General features: G+C 46.0%; 1 protein-coding gene across 3 annotated transcripts in view; it reads left to right on the top strand.

Annotated features, from left to right (window-relative positions):
* Positions 1 to 1,847: 1,847 nt before the first annotated feature.
* KIAA0513 overlaps positions 1,848 to 14,891 on the top strand; it is a 48,867-nt gene continuing 35,823 nt past the window's right edge. For 2 of the 3 annotated variants that reach the window (XM_081870278.1, XM_081870275.1), the window contains exon 1: positions 1,848 to 1,974. The gene's annotated coding sequence lies outside the window, so the exon portion shown is untranslated. Of the gene's footprint in view, positions 1,986 to 14,891 lie in introns of all 3 variants that reach the window. The other variant, XM_081870276.1, reaches the window with a different exon arrangement.

Genomic DNA, 14,891 nt, shown 5'->3' with positions numbered 1-14,891 from the left:
TAGCAGAACATCTGCCTTGCATGCCAAAGGTCCCAAGTTCCAACCCCAGCATATCCAGGTAGAGGAGGGAAAGGTTCTCCAGTCTGGAATCTTGGGGAGTTGCTGCCAGTCAGTGTAGGCAATACTGAGCTAGATGGTCCAATGGGTCTGGAGTCTGTATAAAGGCAGCTTCCTATGTTCCTACCTGCCTTTCTATCACTGGCTTCTAGCAAAAGACAGCTTTTGTTTGTAAATCAAAAGACCCGCAGCAGAGGGCGCATTTGCATTGAGAAATAAGCTCTTTATCCTGATGCAACTGGAAACCTCCAAGCTGTGAAGGCGGGGGGGGGGGGGGGAGGAACAATGCTGAGGAACAGGACAGTTCTTCTGTCTTACAGGGTTCTGCTAGAAATCCTGCCTTTATTACCTTTACGGTACTTTTTATTACAAATATTTATTTCCTAGGTAAATGGATTTTAGAATTGCTAAGCCTGATTTGTATTCAATTGCTATGCTTTTATTGTACAGTGCTTAAAACAAAAATTGTCATGAGCTGTCTTGCAGGTCTTGTTGTAAGAGCTAGTGTGGTATAATAGTTCAAGTGTAGGACTAGGACCTGGGATGCCAGGATTCAAATTCCTGCTCAGCCATTAAAGTCACTGGGTTACCCTGGGCCAGTCACGGTCTCTCAGCCTAAACATACCTCACAAGGTTGTTGTGAGAATAAAACGGGGAGAATGTGGTGTGTGTGTGTGTGTGTGTGTGTGTGTGTAAGCAAGTAAGTAAGCCAGGATAAATGAAAATCGAATGAATAAATCTGGTGCATGTCTTCTCATAAGTGCAGAGTTCAATGGTGCTTACTCCTAAGTAGGCGTGTGTACAGCCAGTGTGGAGCAAGTTTATGCCAATGTCTCCAAAAGTAAATCCCTGTTGGAGTGTCCATGGTGGCTCATTGGAACTAGTAGGGTGGAAGACGGGGAGGAGGCAACATTAGGAGGAGGAGGAAGCTGACAGACAGGGCTACCCTCAGGATGTTGTAAGAAAGAAGACAGGCAGGTTTATGCAACTATGCATGGCATGGAGAAGGTGGATAGAGGAAATATTTATTCCAACTCTCACAACACTAGAACCCGTGGAGATCCATTGAAGCTGAGTGTTGGCAGATTCAGGATGGATAAAAGACTTCTTCATGCAGCTAAGCTATGGAACTCGCTGCCACAAGAGGCAGTGACAGCCACCGACTTTGATGGCTTTAAAAGAGGACTGGACAATTACATGGACAAGGCTATCAATGGCTGCTAGCCATAATGGGTATGCTCCACCTCCAATGTCAGGGGCAGTAATGCTTCTGAATACCAGCTGTTGGGGTTCTGCTTGAGGATTTCCCATCGGCATCTGGTCGGCCACTGCGAGAATAAGATGCTGGGGCTAGATGGCCTGAACCAGCAGACCCGTTTTATGTTCAGGTGGGGACAACTGGACTCAAGGATGTGTGCTCAGTCCACTGCAGACTGACCCCACAACAAGACTCTCTGACCTCCAGAGGTCTAAGGCTACACCCACACCATGCATTTAATGCCCATTGAAAGCACGTTGCCCCCCCCCCCGAATCCTGGGAACTGTAGTTTGTTAAGAGTGCTGCGAACTGTAGCGCAGCGAGGGGCAAACTACAGTTCCCAGGGTTCTTCTTTCCGGGGGACCATGTGCTTTGAAAGTGTTCTACCTGAATGATCGTGGCTAAGACCTTATTAACGCGGGAGGGACTGCAGCAGTCCGCTCACCTCCCCCGGCGGCGCGGCTGCAACCTTTGCCGAGCTCCCCGCCCGCCTCCCGCTCAGGCTTCCCCGGCCCCTCCTCTGAACCTTCTCACGTGGCAGCCACTGTGCCGCCTCCTTCCCCGGCCGCGGCTCCGAGTCTGCGCCCTTCCGCTCGCTCAGTTCGCAAGAGGAGGGAGAAGACGCGCAGCCGGACGCACGGAGGGCGCTGTAGCAGGAGGTGAGGCGCAGGTGGGCGCAACCGACTTTCTGGGGGGTGGGGCGCAAGCTGAAACAGGGATTCAAGCTGGGAGAACTCCCTTTGCAAATCGGGCGCTGCAGCGTACAGACCACTACGGGGCATATGCAGAGTGCCTTTGCTTGCATTCCGTGGAGTAGAGAGGTGCGAGGCGTCGTGGTCCCCTCTCCGATTTAAACAGGGGAGCAGGTAAAGCTGAAGAGCCTGGGGGTTGGGGACTCCACAGAGAGGCGGAGCGCGCTTCTGGAAAAGCCTAGCCCCCCTGCCTACCGTTAGAGAGCAATTTTTGGTGACGCGTTGCATGGATTCCCTTCTGCTTAGCTTCTGGAGATGGGTGTCAGCCCTCTGGTGTATGTTTGTCTTCCTCTAGTGTTGGGCTTCCCAGATACATCCTGGGAGAAGAGGATGCTGGGCTGGATTTGCGTTTGGCCTGATCCAGCAGCCTCCTCTTAGGCTCTTGTGTGAAATTCTGTAGAGCTGCTGCCACTCAGCTGTGTAGCCAGTACAGAGCTAGCTGGACCAGTGGTCTGAGGCATCTCATTCCATCGCGGTGTTTTTTATTTGTTTGATCCATTGATCCAGCCCTTCAAATTGCATTGGCTAGCTGGCTGGGCAAGAGAGCGCTTCTAAGCATGTGAAGAGTGCCTCAGATTCCCTGTAAGTGCAGTTTATTTATTTATATTATTTATTAACAGCAGGGAATAAATGGCACTGGCCAAAATTTTTTAGAAACCGAAAAATATTGTGTGTGTTTTTTTGTTTTGTTTTTGGGAATGGGTAGTGTCATTTGTGAATTTGGAGCCATCACACAAAAAATGGAGTGAAGTCTTGATTCAAAATGGCGCCTGGCTTCCAAACGTCAACGAAGACCCCGCCCCCACCTTGGGAACCCTTGCGACCAAGTTTGGCGGTGATATCTTCAGAGGCACTCAAACCTATAGAGACCAAAGGGACAGACAAACCACTTTCCAAATTATATAGTGGATTGCGTTTATATTTCACCTTTCCTCCAGCAAGCTGAAGGTATTGTAGATGGCTTCCCCACTCCCTTCATATCATTGCAGCCCGATGAGGTACGTTAGGCCGAGAGTTGGTGACTGACCCAAGATCCCCCAATGAGCTTCACTGCCGAGTGGAGATTTGACACACCACATTGGCTTTAGTGGGATATGGTGCTACCTGGCAGCACAGATGTGTAAAATCCACTGACAGCTATTAAAATACTGTTTTCCTCTCCACTTGGTATAATTTTCAAGACAGCAGCTGACAAGCCAGGTATCCTATCCACCTGCTGACAGGCTTAGTGTGGCCAGTAGGACAGGCATCATAGCATGACTGCAGTTTCTCACTAGCCAGCTGTGTGCACACTATACATGTAAAGCATGTCTCCACCCACCCAAAGAATTGTAGTTTAAGGGTGCTGGGAGGGGTAAACTACAGTTCCCAGGATTCTTGGGGGAAGCAATGTATGGTGTGTAGATAGCCTGTGCCTTCGTCCTTGCTAAGTAAAGGGTCTGACGGCATGGGGTGATTGATGGGGATGGGGGGCGTTGAATTGGAGGCACGTGACATTAGGCAGTCTCTGCCAGCAAGTTCTTCACACTAGCTCCTGAAGAGGAGCAGTCTATCTGAGCTGTGAGAACTTTGAATTGCAGTAGCTACCATTCTAGACAGTCCAGTTATTCTGAAGCCTCCCTAAATGCTTATTCTCTCTGTCTGTATAATTGTGAGTCTTCTCCGGGCATAGATATAGTCTGCAGGGGCTGGTTAAACCGTTGGCTTCAGCTGTTGAATTATTGCTATTCTTACTTGTGGGCCTCCTTAGACTTCTGGCAGGCCACTGTGAGAACAGGATGTGGACTAGATGGGCCAGTGGCCTGATCCAGCTGCAGAGCTCTTATGTTAAGCCTGTCAGGCCTCTGGAGAGCTCATTAAGGCACCTTATTTCCCTGGATTCAGCATTTAGTACTTTTGAGATAGGCTGTCTCTGAACATGGAGGCTTTGTTTATTGTGGCATTGTAGGTTAAACCACAGATCCTAGGGCTTGCCAATCGGAAGGTTGGCGGTTCGAATCCCCGTGATGGGGTGAGCTCCTGTTGCTTGGTCCCTGCTGCTGCCAACCTAGCAGTTCAAAAGCACGCAGTGCAAGTAGATTAATAGGTACCGCTCCAGTGGGAAGGTAAACAGCGTATCCGTGCGCTGCTCTGGTTCGCCAGAAATGGCTTAGTCATGCTGGCCACATGACTCGGAAGGTGTATGCTGGCTCCCTCAGCCAGTAAAGCGAGATGAACGCCGCAACCCGAGAGTCATCCACAACTGGACCTAACGGTCAGGGGTCCCTTTACCTTTACCTTACTTTTCAGATAGGCTGCCTCTGAACATGGAGGCTTTGTTTATTGTAATTGGCCTGTATCCTCAGCGTTGATTCAGTAGAATTTCAGGTTCAACCGATTCTGGAATAAATGTCTCCTTTCTGTGAAGTCTCTCTTGGATTAAAATGGTTTCCACTGGCTGACTGTAGCTTTGTTCTCTTCTTCACCTTTCACTCCTGATTACTCTTAATAGGTGCAAATTGCCTTTGATCCTTTTAAGATCTTTTATCTGCTATGGCTGGTGTTTGCCTTGGCTAGGCAGTAGGGTTTTTGGAAAAGGAGTGTGGGGAGGGATCCCAGTTGTGACATGGTATGTAGAAAGATCCTAAGAAAAGCTGTTCTAAAAACAACAAAGCAAGAAGAAACTTTCTTTGAATTTTGGCAAAGCTTTGGCAAGCAAGGTGCTGTTTCTATACAATAGTTAATTAAAAACCTTTGGGATGCTTCTGAGGCTCAGATATTCCTGCAAAGGGAAGAGAAAAGTTGTTTGCAATATATTTTCTGGAGGAGAGAGAAAGCAGGGCAAAAGTCCTTTTGCAGCAGACTATGGTCTCATGGAGCAGAGGATGCTTTGCTGCATGGTGCTGAGGTGAGCTGGGATGAGTGAAAATGGACAGAGACAAGTTTCCCCCCCTCGCTTAATGCAAGAACCTGGGGCCATCTGATCAAGTTGAAGGTTGGAAGATTCAGGATAGACAAAAAGTACTTTGTCATGCAGCACATAATTAAACTGTGGAATTTGCTCCCAGAAGAGGCAGTGATGGCTGCCAACTTGGATGGCTTTAAAAGAGGATTACACAGATTTCTGGAGGATAAGGCTATCAATGGCTACTAGTCAGGATGGATATGTATTCCTTGCACTCTCAGAAGCAGCCTGCTTTTGAATGCCAGTTGCTGGGAATCCCAAGCGGGGAGACTTGCTGTTGCACTCAGGTCCTGGGGGGGCGGGATCCATTGGGGAACCTGGTTGGCCACTGTGAGAACAGGATGATGGTCCTTTAGCCTGATCCAGAAGGGCTCTTCTTGTATTCTTAAACAGTATGAAGTTATAGATTTCTGGGAAATGGGGGCTCTTTTGCCAAGGTGTAAAAAGCCGGAGGGGGTGGGATGGTACCTGCATTGAGACAATAGATTTTAAAACATATATAAGTTTTTACAGTAGGACATAGGGGTATAAGAAGTTCTTTGCTGGATTTCACCAAAGTCCTGTTTTAGTGCGACATCTTGTTCTCCCCAGTGGCCAGTCAGGTGCTTCTGGAAAACTCAGAAACAAGAAAATGAACTTCCAAGGAAAAGTCTGCTCAGAGGTCCACACCTGCCCACTTTATACAACATCACAGCATCAGGCCCTTTCTTTCAAACTGTTCACTGGGTCTGTCTAGATGCAGCATGATCTGTGTACATAGGCAGGATCGTCTCACACTGCATGAATAGGGGCAACTATGTACAATTGTATTTGCTTACATGGATGCAGTCTATCAGCACAAACATTAATCTACTCCTTTGCTTCCAATGCCTGTTGATGCTCCAGGCAAACCACAGAACACCCCCACTTACAGCGGCTATATCTAGTTCCTTCATATGAGTCCTGCATGACTCTTCCTTCTCCTCCCTTTTAAAATTTGAAATGTTTCATAAGATTATAATCTTCAGGCCACCGGAGGCAAACCTTTAAAATAGGATGAGCGGAGGAAGGGGGGTGCGATTGGTGCCGGCCGCCCCGGGTGTCATCACTGAAGGGAGGTGACAAAATGCCGGGTGGCACTCACCGTGGGGCCTACAGCGCACTCGAGCCACGCATCTCTCCTGAGAGAGACGTGGTGGCTTGGACGCCCGCAGGCTCAGCGCTGCCCCAAATGGACTACCCACTGCCTCCCCCCCCAGCTGTAGGAGGTCCCACAGTGCGTCCCGCCCCTGGGCACGCCTCCCCAGGCGCCCAAGCAGCTTCCTCTGCCGCTAGATGAGCAGGTGCATATTAAAAATGTATAAACTGGACCTTCATCCAAAAATGGATTTCAGGGCAATATACATAAGAATCTGAAGCCACAGAATTATAGAGTTGGATGGGACCCGAGGATCATCAACCTCCCTCAATGCAGGAATATGCAGCTGTTCCTTACGGGGATCGAACCTGCAACCTTGGTGTTATCAGCACCCCACTTTAACCAACTGAGCCACCTCCAGTGCAAAATTAAAACAACAGAAAGTGTTAAACAGCAGTATGATAAATCTGAGAGGAATGAAAATACCTTACCAGCTTAAAATACAATAACTTAAGATGCCTGTGCAAATGAAAGGTTTTAAGCTGGTGCCAAAGGGAATTCATCATTTGCTATGGAGTGGGATGAGCAGGTGCTCACTGTCGAGAATAGCTAAGGTTCCAACTTCACCTTTGCGTTAAAATGGATCCATTAGATTGGGGTTAGGTTGGACTAGGGGCGGGGGAACCTGTGGCCCTTCAGATCAGCCCCTGCCAGCATGTCAGGAATTATGGGAGTCCCAGTCCAGTGATACCTGGAGGACCACAGGTTCTCCATCCTGGCATTAAATTAAAGCTAGGAATATGAATACCTTGCAAATGGGACTTGTGCCAGTACTTCTACCGTGCCTGTGGTCCTGAGTGTTCCCTTTGCTTTTTCTTCCTTTCTTTTTTTCCAAGCCAGCCTTGGCCAGTATCCTCCTGGCCACGTCTGGGACAACCGACTTCATTTTTCAAGGCGGCATTTCCCAAGAGACAGCGTGTTCTGAGGTTCCTCTCTGATCACAAAACAGCTGGCACTCTCCGCACAAATTTAGCAAAAAGCCCAGGTTAGATTAAAACGATAACGCAATTCACCCTGTCAAGTCCTGGTTATAAATCTGGAAGGACGTGTACTTTGGAGAAAGGCCTGGAGGAGCCTCCTACCACCACTGCTTTTTTGTTCTTGAGCCAAATCATTTACAAGTGTGAAACCCAAGGGATTGCAGTATCCTGATAGGATAGGATAGGAAGAAGCACTTTTAACTGTTGGAAGGCTGTGGGGACCTTTGAGAGGCCTCCTACATGAAGCTGAATAATCTCCTTCCATGTCCAGGAAAAATATTTCCCATATTTAAAGTGCCAGGTGATTCTTTCTTCCATTTATTTCAGGAGCAAGTGTCAGATTTGGTTTGGGGTGCTATGTTGATGTTCAGGACAGACAAAAAGGTAGGCGTCTTTATGCAATGCGTAATGAATCTAGTTGCACATGATGTGCTGACAGTTCTAACGGTGTAAATGGATAAGACCACTGTTCTTCAGCTTGGGGGATTTGGCCTGATCCAAGGTGGCTCACAGCAGGAGCACTACCACCATGCAAATATATGATAAAAGATTAAGAAATGGGTCCCCTAGGCATGTTTGGGTTAAAACTTAAAATTGTATCTTCGGTCTGAAAAGGTTGCAGCTAAATGGATTGGACATTTCACTTCATTTCCCTTTTAATTTGTATGCTGCCTTACTATATTACTATACACAAGGCCGTTTACAAGCTGAAGAAACAACAGTCCAATATAATACGTCAGACAGGTATGGTGTCACCGTATTTTTCGCTCTATAGGACGCATCGGACCATAGGACGCACTGGACCATAGGACGCACCGGACCATAGGAGGGGGAGAACAGGGGGAAAAATTCTCCCCCTCTCTGCTCAGCGCCAAACCAAGCCCCTTCCATTTCTCCTCCCACTTCGCTGAAGGGGCGCTGCGCAGAGAGGGAAAACTGTGCAGCGCCTCTCCAGCGAAGCGAAGCCTGAAGAGCAAGAGGGATCGGTGTGCACCAACCCCTCTCGCTCTCCAGGCTTCATGCGGCTATCCACAAGCCTTTGGGGCGCAGCGGGAACTCCTGCTGCGCTCCGAAGACTTGCGGATAGCTGCCCGAAGTTCGCGCTGTTCTCCGGGGGCTTCGGGCGGCTTCAGCGAAAGCAACGCAAAGCCTCTGGAGCGCAGGGGGAGCTCTCCCTCTGTGCTTCGGAGGCTTCATGTTGCTATCGCTGAAGCCGAGGAGCCTGCATTTGCTCCATAGGACACACACACATTTCCTCCTAATTTTTGGAAGGGGAAAAGTACGTCCTATAGAGGGGAAAATACGGTAATTGTTCTTGCCAGCAGCTTTTAAACTGTACAGCTAAAAGTGGAAGCTCTACAGTTAAGAGATGTGCAGGCCAGGTGTTGGGAACAGATACAAAATGATCACGGGGGTAGAGCAGCTCCCCTGTGAAGAAAGATTACAACATTGGGGGGCTTTTAGTTCAGCAAAAAAGTGACTAAGAGGAGATACAATAGAATGTATAAAAATGATGCATGGTGCTCAGAAAGTGGGTAAGTTTTTCTCTGTCCCTCATAATACTAGAACTCAGGGAAAACCAAGGAAGATTCAGGTCAGACAAAAGCAGTTCCTCCTTCACTCAGCGCATAGTTACAAACTATGGGATTCATTCCTGCAAGAGGTAGTGAGTGCCACCAACTCATATGGCTTTAAAAGGGGGTTATTTATTTTATTTCATAACATTTATACACTAATTGGTTGTAGAAGAAAAACCTCAAGAGCGGTTTACAAAAAGATAAAACAATAAAATTATCAAGAAAAAATTGCAAGAGCGGTTTAAAATGTACAAAAAGCTAAAATAGTAACAACAGGTATTTATTAGAGAAATTCATGGAGCGCAAGCCTATCAAGGCTTCTAGCCACAGTGGCTATGTTCTCCCTCCACTGTCAGAGGCAGTGTGCTGCTGGCTATCAGTTGCTGGGAATCACAGGTGGGGAAGAGTGCTGTTGCACTTGCATCATGCTTGCAGGTGGCCCGTAGGCATCTTGTTGGCCCCTGTGATAAGAGAGTGTTGGATTTGACGGGCCTGATCTGGCAGGGCTCTTCTTATGTCCTTGTGTCCTGTTTTTCAACTCCCCGAGGGTATCTGTACTTTCCTATGGGTGACTCTGTCTTCTGTTGGAGGAATACAACCCAAAATTTCATAATCTTTCATCCATATACAAAAAGTCAATTATGGTTTAAGGAACATTATACTGTACATATTTGTGTGTGTGTCCTTGGTTACTGTGATTTTTTAAGCAGACTGTCAAATTATACGAGAAGAATGTCAAATTATACAAGTGAATATAATGTAGGAGGTTGAACGTTGTATTGGAATTTTATATTCCTCATAATTAACAAACTCCATTCTTCAATAAATTTGTTTGGTGCACATCTTTCAATATCTCTTTTATAATGTATAAATGTTGCGACAACGCTATATCATATATCACATTTTTTTTAATACCATTGCAAAATGTTAACCGGTTTATCTGATATCCAGTTTCTTGCTGTGACTAGTCTGTCTGCAGTAATCTCAGCTGTTGCAGGTTCCAGATCTTTCTTGTTTACTGTGTGTTTCAGATATCCCAATAAAGCAGACAGTTTTTTAGGTGTTGGCATAAAAATATTTTTTTCCTTTGTTTTGCCAGTGTGATTTGCCTCCTGCCCAGTCCTTCTTAAGCATCAAGCATCTGTTGTGGGTTTATTTGATATTCTTGTGCTGCTTTTCCAACAGCAAATGTTGAGCTCAAAGCAGCTGATGATAATACCACGAGCATGAAATTGATTGTAATAAAACCTCACAGCGGTTTACAAAAATAATAAAATGATAAAATTATTGGTAAGAAAAGAAACCTATTTAAAACATTCAGAAATAATTAAACAATAAGCTAAAAACCAGATTAAAACACATCAACATTCTACGTGTCTAGGTAGGCTTGACTAAACAAAAATGTTTTTAGCAGACGCCAAAAACAGTACTGTGTAGGGGCCTGCCTGATGTCTATAGTGCTGCCACATCAAAAGATCATTTTCTTACAAATGTACACCACTTCGGGGTGCTGATTTAATAGTATCAGCTGCTCTGAATCTGAGAGAGAATTTAAAGGGCTAGCATGCTTGCCCACCATGTGCATATAAACAAAGAGGTAAGTAACATCTTTAAAACAACCTTAATGTATTTGTAAAGCAATCAGGAAAGAAAGGGGGAAGTTGTAAAATACACAGTGCAGTATATCAGTGAGCAAACAAGGCCTTATTCTGCTTTTGTTACTCATGTTACTCAGCAGGAGGAGGAAGAGCCGGAGCTTTTGAGATATTAAGGCAAGGGGACCACACTGAAGGAATGCTGTTTTGTCTCTCCTGTTCTCATAATGAATGGGTTTGATGTATCATTTACCAAAGGGCTGGGGAATTCTTTGGCCCTCCCGGGTTTCAATGAAGCCCTGATGTAAGTTGAAGTCCAGCAGCATTTGGAAGGCTATCAGCCATAAGTTTCCCATCCCTAATTCTTGTATGCTATCTGTGCTTTGCGGTTGCAAAGGAGAGCTGCTTTGCAGGAATGACATACAGTGCGTTGTTGAAGTATGTGAGTAAAGAGTTGAATAATACACGTTTCCTAATAAAAATGTAAGTGTAGCCCTGCTAGATCAGGCCAAAGGCCCATCTAGTCCCAGCATCCTGTTCTCGCATTGGCCAACCAGATATCTTTGGGAAGCCCATGCATTTAATGCATTTTAAGTATATCCTTTTTTACACATGGATATGGAGACAAAAACTGAAACATTTAAATGTGAGAGATACACACAATATCAATTCTGTATAAAGCTATAGATTCATTTTGTGGAGTAGTTATTTTTTTATATTAAAAAGTTAATGAATTTAAATGCATTACATCCTTTCCCCCTTTGTTTTAAAATGCTTGTTATACCTGAATCACTGTGTAGGATGTAGCTGCAATATGACTTTGCTCTGAGCTGTACAAATCATCTCTTGGGGCCTGTGAGCAATGGAAGGACTTGCTTAGGAGTTATTTGCTACTCGCAAGTATTCCATGCTGGTGGGCTTGGAACATAACCTAACAATTTAGGAAGAGTCCAGCTGCATCAGACCAAAAGCCCATCATAGAACAGCATTTGTCCAATCCTCTCTTACACCCATCTAAGTTGGTGACCAGGGATGCGGGTGGCGCTGTGGGTTAAACCACAGAGCCTAGGACTTGCCGATCTGAATATCAGTGGTTCGAATCCCCGCAATGGGGTGAGCTCCCGTTGCTCGGTCCCAGCTCCTGCCAACCTAGCAGTTCGAAAGCACATCAAAGTGCAAGTAGATAAATAGGTACCGCTCCGGTGGGAAGGTAAACGGCGTTTCCGTGCGCTGCTCTGGTTCACCAGAAGTGGCTTAGTCATGCTCGCCACATGACCTGGAAGCTGTACGCCGGCTCCCTTGGTCAATAAAGCGAGATGAGCGCCGCAACCCCAGAATCGGCCACGACTGGACCTAAGGTCAGGGGTCCCTTTACCTTTACTAAGTTGGTGACCATCACTACCTCCTGTAGGAGCACAATCCACATTTTAGCTATGCACTTTTGTCTGTCCTGAATCTTGGAACATTCAGCTCCACTGTATGTCCTCGAGTTCTAGTATTATGAGAGAAGAAAAGAAACTTTCCTCTACAGTGGTACCTCAGGTTACAGACACTTCAGGTTACATACGCTTCAGGTTACAGACTCTTCTAACCCAGAAATAGTACCTTGGGTTAAGAACTTTGCTTCAGGATAAGAACAGAAATCGTGTGGTGGCAGTGGGAGGCCCCATTAGCTAAAGTGGTGCTTCAGGTTAAGAACAGTTTCAGGTTAAGAACGGACCTGCGGAACGAATTAAGTATGTAACCCGAGGTACCACTGTATTAACTTTCTCTGCACCATGCATCATTTTGTTCACCTCTGTCATCTCTCCCCACCCTTACTTGCCATTTCTCTAAACTAAAAAGCTCCAAAAGTTATAACGAAAGGTTATAAATTTTGGAGCTTTTTAGTTTAGAGAAATGGCAAGTAAGGGTGGGGAGAGATGACAGAGTTTCTCTGTTTCCCCCCTTGATCATTTTGGTTTCCCTTTTCTGAACCTTTTCCCAGATCTACAATATCCCCTTTTGAGGTGAGGCAACCAGAGCTGAACACAGTATATTCTAAGTGCGGTGTAACCGTAGATTTGTATAATGGTATTATGATACTTAGAGCACTGGCTAAGCTTGTTAACACGGTCTGCAATTTGCAATGATGCTGCCAGGATTGTCTTTGCCGTCCTTCCAACTGTGTACTGCGCTGTGCCCTTTCCGCATGTGTTGTTTTCCTTCTCTGTCCTGCGACGGCGGCGCAGCTGACAAAAGCTTTTCCATCTGCTTAATTCTCTTTCACTGCAAGGAGAAGGGGTGGGGGGACTGTTTTGAAGAGCTCTTTATGCATCTTCCATCTAGCCAATTATTATATTAAACTCTAGGGCTGAGGTGCATGAATTAATTAAATTTCCATCTTTGCTTTTTAAAGCGAGGGAGGTTGTTGGGATAGCATCACCCTTCTCTTAAAAAAATATCCCTTTGCTCTGCTGCCGCTGGTTCAGATGCTAGCCTAGTAACTGAACTGTCCAATGGTTACAGAATGCGTTGCTGCAGCTTCTCATCGTTTAAGCTTGAGCTGAGCGTGTGTTGCAGGATTGGAGAAAACTGGGGCAGCACATGGGGCGCTGGAGGGCAGTGTTAACAGCCGGTGCACAGCGTGGACTTGATGCCAGCGGCTTTGGCGGTGTGCTCCAGGACTCGGATAGCTCACGCTAGATAACTGCATTGCTGTGGTTTGTGTTGCTTTTCTTTCCCTTTAGAAATACTGTTTAAATTGTGACACTGGCCCATGTTAGAACCATCTAACAAGCTTAGCACAGAAGCATACAGCCAAGAAAGTCATTAAGAGAAAGACAAAGCATCACTGCCACTAGAACTGCCCTCTCCTCCAGCAGCTTTCACCCTTAGCATCAAAACCCAATACAAATTAGAAGGCTCTGCCTAAGTCTTAATTCTCCATTGCTATTGCTGTTGTTGTTAATGCTGTTTTGCTCATGGGTCATTGGTGGAGCATCTGCTTTTCACCCAAAAGGTCCCAGGGCCATTTCCTGGCTGCTTGGGCGGGGGGATCCCTTGGAGATCCACTGCCAGTCAGTATAGACTGCAGCGGCCAGCAAACTTTTTCAGCAGGGGACTGTTCCACTGTCCTTTAGACCTTGTGGGGGGCTGGACTATATTTTGAAAAAAATATATGAACAAATTCCTGTGCCTCACAAATAACCCAGAGATGCATTTTACATAAAAGAACACATTCTACTCATGTAAAAACACGCTGATTCCCAGACCGTCCGTGGGCCAGATTGAGAAGGCGACTGGGCCGCATCCAGCCCCCAGGCCTTAGTTTGCCTACCCATGGTAGACTGACAGTCTGACTTGGTACAAGGCAGCTTCCTGTGTTTCTGCTGGCAGTCTGGAATGCCAAGCTGCAGTTTGTTCACTAAGGTCACTGAAAGTCAGGGGGAAGTAAAAGTCCCTGGCTGTTTCATTAGATAAGCTCTTTCAAAAGATCTTTGCATGGGATCCTGCCTGAGGCAGTAAGCAGATGATGAAATAAAACTTTCTTGCTAGCTTGCGGTTCTGTAAGTGATTTGAGTCTATCCTGTACGAGAAGCTGCTTGAATGTGGCAGTGGTGTACCATGTATGGAGCATGGACAGCTCTGGACATTTGCAAGTACATATCTTCTGCAATAGTGAGTTAGTGGTGGATTTATAGTGGACCACCCACATGTACATCATTATGCTTTATTAGTTTACTCTGTAGTGCTTCCCCAAGGTTAATACATCATTGCCTTGCAGAGGGGCACACTTGTGATATAGAATAACTTGTGCTGCAGAATAACAAAAGTGGGACAAAAAACCCACAAATGTGGAACATTTGTGGCATGGTTCCAGGATTTCAGCAGGAAGTTACAAGATATGTACTTATTGGAAACAAAACAGTATGTCCTCACCAAAACCTTTGCAGGTGTAAATGAGACTGAAAGTGGGATTGTGTATAACTGCCCCATTACTTTAATGAACACAAATTGTCATGAATGCACAATAAAAATGCCATAATGTGCTGTGGTCTGCATTAACTCTGGACACAACTGATGTTTCTGGTTTTTAGAGATGCATTGCCATCTGTGTCTTTTGACGATAAGTTTGCAACTCATATTTTGATTGATTGCCCTCTTGTTCGGTACACTTGTGGGAGAGCTCAGAACCAGGATAGGCTAAAGAGGCAAAATACACAAGCTTTGGCCTCAGAGGTAAGCTTACAGGATCAAACACCCAGCTGCTTCGATGTGCCAGCATGGGAGAAGCAGTTGCAGGCCAGGCAGCTGACATAGCTGGTTCCTTATTGCTGATGTTGACAGGAGTGTGCGGTTATTGCACAGGTGTAGGTTGTTTACACGATGAATGCGCTCTTATTCCTATAAATTGATTCACGTCCTTAAAAATAATACCCCCAAAAAGCGCATAGGTAGCTGATGGACTGTTTGGACTTGTCTTGTGTGATTAGGTGATCCCCAAAACTCTACATGCTTGCTTTTCATCACATGTACACAGGTGTTTTCCTTTGTTTGCTTCATGATGTT

Source organism: Podarcis erhardii, assembly GCF_964252035.2.
Source record: "Podarcis erhardii genome assembly, chromosome: 7".
Lineage (NCBI taxonomy): Eukaryota > Metazoa > Chordata > Lepidosauria > Squamata > Lacertidae > Podarcis > Podarcis erhardii.
The sequence above is the reverse complement of the archived record's forward strand: the minus strand, read 5'-3'. Positions and strand labels throughout refer to the sequence as shown.